The following is a 6,261-nucleotide window of genomic DNA, read 5'->3' on the forward strand; positions in this document are numbered from 1 at the left end:
TCAGGCTTGGAAAGTACAACAAGGACAGAGACCGAATGATAAAGGTGGTATTCATGAGCGAAATCACGAAAGAGGAACTGTTAGCAAGGAAGAGCGATCTAGCAAATGTTCCGAAGTTCAAAAAAGTATTCCTGCAGAGGGATATGACTAAGGGAAGAGAGAATACAGGCAGCAGACGCGAGGAAGGAGTGCACGGAGAGAGAAAGGAATCAGAGTACCACAACCCGGAACCCTACAATCCCAGAGGGAAGTGGAGAACCCTCCTCAAACAGTGCAACAGCCACAGGGATTGGGGCACCACCCCCACATTCTACCCAACAGACACCCAACCTGCCCCATTCCCTGTCAGCCCCCCACTAAGTACCCACCTAGGGCACCAAACCCCCACCCACCCTCCTTCTCCCACTCACCCCCCTCCTCCCACTCATCCCTCTCCCCAGGACCTCTCTTCTCCCCCAAGCCCTCCCTTCTCCCACATGACTTCCCGTCTCTCCCACCCCCAAGCCCTCCCTTCTCCCCCGCCCCTCCTAAGTCTTCCCCTCTCCACCACTCCCATAAACCCTCCCCTCGTCCTCACCCATCTCTGCCCTCCTTTTTCCCCCACGCCCCCCAAGCCCTCCCCCTTTTCTCCCCACCTCCCCCATCTCCCCTATCCCCCAAAGCCTCTCCTCCCCCCATGCTCCAGCAACCCCCCTCTCTCACCCCCCCAACCCTCCCCCTCTCACTCTCCCCCTCTAATGCTCCCCCCCTACCCTCCCCCTCTTACCCACCCCCCTTACCCTCCCCCTCTCCCCCACCATCCCACTCCCCTCCACCCCCCAAGCCCTCCCTCCTCCACCAGTCTCCCCGTGCCAGGTCCCCCCAGATCCCAAAGGTCCCCCGCAGAGGAACATAAGAACATAAGAACAAAGGCAACTGCAGAAGGCCTATGGGCCCATACGAGGCAGCTCCTATTTATAACCACCCAATCCCACTCATATACTTGTCCAACCCGCGCTTGAAACAATCGAGGGACCCCACCTCCAGCACGTTACGCGGTAATTGGTTCCACAAATCAACAACCCTGTTACTGAACCAGTATTTACCCAAGTCTTTCCTAAATCTAAACTTATCCAATTTATACCCATTGTTTCGTGTTCTGTCTTGTGTTGATACTTTTAATACCCTATTAATATCCCCTTTGTTATGTCCATTCACCCACTTGTAAACCTCTATCATGTCACCCCTAAGTGTTGTTATATTATCATAGCAATATGGAAGTTGTAGTGAAGGACCTGGTGACACTAGTGGGAGCCCTGAGGACAGAGTTGGACTCTCTGCGGGAGGAGGTGCGTCAGCTTAAAAAACAACGAGAAGTAACGAAGGAGGAGACCAGCAGTAAAGGGACCTCGTCTTGGAGAGTTGCGAAAGACAGGGGCCTTAAGAAGACTTTGATAAAGCCGCCTTCAAACGCCATAGCAACTTCAAATTCATTTGACGTTTTGGAGGACGAGTGCTGTGGAGAGACTGTGGATCGCGCAAAAGGGAAAGCAACGAAGAGAAAGGAAGCGCAGGCCCCTCAGAAAGTAAAGGAAGTACCTAAGCAAACATTAGTTGTGGGAGATTCCCAGATAAGGTATTTGGATAGAACGTTTTGTGCTAGAGATAGGGGGAACAGGTTAAGGGTTTGCTATCCCGGAGCTGGCATTGGTGATATTATAAACAACATGAATGATATTATGGCTGGTAATGGGAACAATCCCATTATTTGCATTAGCGTGGGAGGAAATGATGTTGGTCGAGTCAGGAGTGAGGAACTGATTCAGAGGTATAAAACAGCCATAGAGTTAGTTAGGAGCAAGGGAGGAATCCCGATCATATGTGGCATTCTTCCAAGAAAGGGAGTGGGAAATGAATGGATATCGAGGGCACTTGGTGTCAATTGCCGGCTGGAAAGATATTGCAAATCAAATGCAATATCTTTCATAGACAACTGGGAACACTTCTATGGAAGAAATGAAATGTATGCTCGTGATGGGGTGCATCTATCGAGAGCTGGGGTTGTTGCTGTTGCGAACTCGCTAGAAGAAGTGGTTAGAGGTGTTTGTTTGGGTTTAAACTGTTAGCAGATAGAGGTATGGGAATTGATTTGGAGGAAGGAGGTAATAAAAGTATGTGTTTGTGGGAGAAAGGAATTGGCAAAACGATCAGGGAAAGAGAAGGTCCGCAAAATAACAATTCACTTAGGGTATATTACACTAACAGTAGAAGTCTAAGAAATAAAATTAACGAATTAAATGCTCTTGTCTGCACAGAAAAAATAGATATTATTGCACTTACCGAAACGTGGATGAATGTAGAAAATAGAGAACTATTAGCTGAATATCAAATATATGGATTTAAACTATTTCACACAGATAGATATATTAGACGAGGAGGTGGAGTAGCCATATATGTTAGGGACAATTTGAAATGTAGTCTCAAAGAGGAATCAAAACAGAGCCACACACAGAAACTATTTGGATTGAATTAAACGAAAAAGCTAATAATATTATAATAGGAGTAATATATAGGCCACCAAATTTAGACAGAATGGAAGCAAAGCATCTATGTGATGAAATATCTAGAGCATCTAGATCTAACAGTATTTATGTCATGGGTGACTTTAATTTTAGCGGAATAAACTGGTTGAACAAAACAGGGAATAGTGAAGCAGAAGATTTTCTAGAATTAATTGACGATTGCTTTCTTACGCAACACATTAAGGAACCAACACGGGAAATAATATTTTAGATTTAGTGTTAACTAACAGGGAAACGCAAATTAATGACATCGAAATAGGGAGTGAGCTAGGGAGCAGTGATCACAAAGAAATCAGATTTAGCATAGAATGGAATAGACCAGTAGGAGAAAATTCTGTTAAAGTGCCAGATTTTCGAAAAGCTGATTTTAATAGCCTAAGAAATTTTTTGGGTCAAATTGATTGGAAAGGCTTGGGTATGGGGTGTGGGCCGGTCTTGGAGCGAGACATGAACCCAGCGTTAGGTGACTTAAATGGGGATTTCGATGTGGATTCAATATATAACTTATTTAAGAATATTCTAAACAAAGCACAGGAACGTAGTATACCATACAAATTGAATAGATCGTATACTAATGACCCAAAGTGGATAACAAAGAATTTGAAGAACCTTATAGGTAAAAAGAGAGCTTGGTACAAAAGGATTAAAATGGGGAGGTCACTTTAGAACAGGAATTCGTACAACTGGTTAGAAATGTTAAAAAAGAGATAAGGAAAGCAAAAAGGAACTATGAAGTTCGCATAGCAGGGCAAGCAAAGACAAATCCTAAAGGGTTTTTTCAGTTATATCGTACTAAGACTAGGGAAAGGATAGGTCCATTAAAAACTGAGACAGGTCAAATAACAGATAGTGATGAAGAGATGAGTAGTATTTTTAATAAATATTTTGTATCTGTATTTACTAAAGAGGAACTTAACAATATGCCTTCAGCCGAACAAGTCTATGTGGGTGGGGACGAGGACAGGTTGACGAGTTTAGCAGTTACCAGGGAGGATGTTCTTAAACAAATAGTAAAACTCAAACCAAACAAATCCCCAGGGCCGGATGAAGTGTTTGCTAGGGTGCTTAAAGAATGCAAAGAGGAGCTTTGTGACCCACTGTCAACCATATTTAATAAATCAATAGAGTCAGGCAGAGTGCCAGAGTTTTGGAAAGTTGCTAATGTGATACCAGTTTTTAAGAAAGGAGATAGATCACTTGCGTCTAACTATCGACCAATTAGCCTAACGTCTATTGTGGGAAAGTTACTCGAATCTATAATAGCAAATAAAATTCGTCTTCATCTTGAAAAACATAAATTAATAATTGAGTCGCAACATGGTTTTATAAATGGCCGTTCATGTTTAACAAATTTGTTATCTTTTTATTCTAGCATTGTTGAGGCAGTTGATAGTGGTAAGGATTGCGATGTTGTATACCTTGACTTTAGCAAAGCTTTTGATACAGTGCCACATGAAAGACTGATTAAAAAAATAGAGTCTCATGGTATTGGGGGTGCTATATTAAGCTGGATTAGGGCATGGCTATACCAAAGGAAACAGAGAGTTAGTATAAATGGAATCAAGTCAGAGTGGGAAAATGTTGTAAGTGGAGTGCCTCAAGGCTCTGTCCTGGGACCTCTGTTGTTTATAATATATATAAATGATTTAGATTCAGGTTTGAGTAGCAACATTTGCAAATTTGCCGATGATACGAAAATCGGTAGGGAAATTAATTCGGAAGAGGACTCACTATCACTTCAAGTTGATCTAGATAGGGTTTTGAAATGGTCAAAGGATTGGCAGATGCAGTTTAATGCTGATAAATGTAAAGTTCTGAGGTTAGGTAATGATGATAGAGTTACAAGATACGAGCTAGATGGTGTTGTGATTGCGAAGTCGGATTGCGAAAGGGATCTGGGAGTTATGATTAGTAAGAATTTAAAACAAAAGGATCAATGCATAAATGTTCGTAATAAGGCAAATCGGACACTTGGATTTATTAATCACAGCGTTAGTAACAAGACACCTGGTGTGGTTCTCAAGCTATATCTTGCTCTAGTGTTATATTATCATAGCAATATGGAAGTTGTAGTGAAGGACCTGGTGACTCTAGTGGGAGCCCTGAGGACAGAGTTGGACTCTCTGCGGGAGGAGGTGCGTCAGCTTAAAAAACAACGAGAAGTAACGAAGGAGGAGACCAGCAGTAAAGGGACCTCGTCTTGGAGAGTTGCGAAAGACAGGGGCCTTAAGAAGACTTTGATAAAGCCGCCTTCAAACGCCATAGCAACTTCAAATTCATTTGACGTTTTGGAGGACGAGTGCTGTGGAGAGACTGTGGATCGCGCAAAAGGGAAAGCAACGAAGAGAAAGGAAGCGCAGGCCCCTCAGAAAGTAAAGGAAGTACCTAAGCAAACATTAGTTGTGGGAGATTCCCAGATAAGGTATTTGGATAGAACGTTTTGTGCTAGAGATAGGGGGAACAGGTTAAGGGTTTGCTATCCTGGAGCTGGCATTGGTGATATTATAAACAACATGAATGATATTATGGCTGGTAATGGGAACAATCCCATTATTTGCATTAGCGTGGGAGGAAATGATGTTGGTCGAATCAGGAGTGAGGAACTGATTCAGAGGTATAAAACAGCCATAGAGTTAGTTAGGAGCAAGGGAGGAATCCCGATCATATGTGGCATTCTTCCAAGAAAGGGAGTGGGAAATGAATGGATATCGAGGGCACTTGGTGTCAATTGCCGGCTGGAAAGATATTGCAAATCAAATGCAATATCTTTCATAGACAACTGGGAACACTTCTATGGAAGAAATGAAATGTATGCTCGTGATGGGGTGCATCTATCGAGAGCTGGGGTTGTTGCTGTTGCGAACTCGCTAGAAGAAGTGGTTAGAGGTGATTGTTTGGGTTTAAACTGTTAGTAGATAGAGGTATGGGAATTGATTTGGAGGAAGGAGGTAATAAAAGTATGTGTTTGTGGGAGAAAGGAATTGGCAAAACGATCAGGGAAAGAGAAGGTCCGCAAAATAACAATTCACTTAGGGTATATTACACTAACAGTAGAAGTCTAAGAAATAAAATTAACGAATTAAATGCTCTTGTCTGCACAGAAAAAATAGATATTATTGCACTTACCGAAACGTGGATGAATGTAGAAAATAGAGAACTATTAGCTGAATATCAAATATATGGATTTAAACTATTTCACACAGATAGATATATTAGACGAGGAGGTGGAGTAGCCATATATGTTAGGGACAATTTGAAATGTAGTCTCAAAGAGGGAATCAAAACAGAGCCACACACAGAAACTATTTGGATTGAATTAAACGAAAAAGCTAATAATATTATAATAGGAGTAATATATAGGCCACCAAATTTAGACAGAATGGAAGCAAAGCATCTATGGGATGAAATATCTAGAGCATCTAGATCTAACAGTATTTATGTCATGGGTGACTTTAATTTTAGCGGAATAAACTGGTTGAACAAAACAGGGAATAGTGAAGCAGAAGATTTTCTAGAATTAATTGACGATTGCTTTCTTACGCAACACATTAAGGAACCAACACGGGAAAATAATATTTTAGATTTAGTGTTAACTAACAGGGAAACGCAAATTAATGGCATCGAAATAGGGAGTGAGCTAGGGAGCAGTGATCACAAAGAAATCAGATTTAGCATAGAATGGAATAGACCAGTAGGAGAA

The sequence above is a fragment of the Procambarus clarkii genome, chromosome 1 (assembly GCF_040958095.1).
Source record: "Procambarus clarkii isolate CNS0578487 chromosome 1, FALCON_Pclarkii_2.0, whole genome shotgun sequence".
Taxonomy (NCBI): domain Eukaryota; kingdom Metazoa; phylum Arthropoda; class Malacostraca; order Decapoda; family Cambaridae; genus Procambarus; species Procambarus clarkii.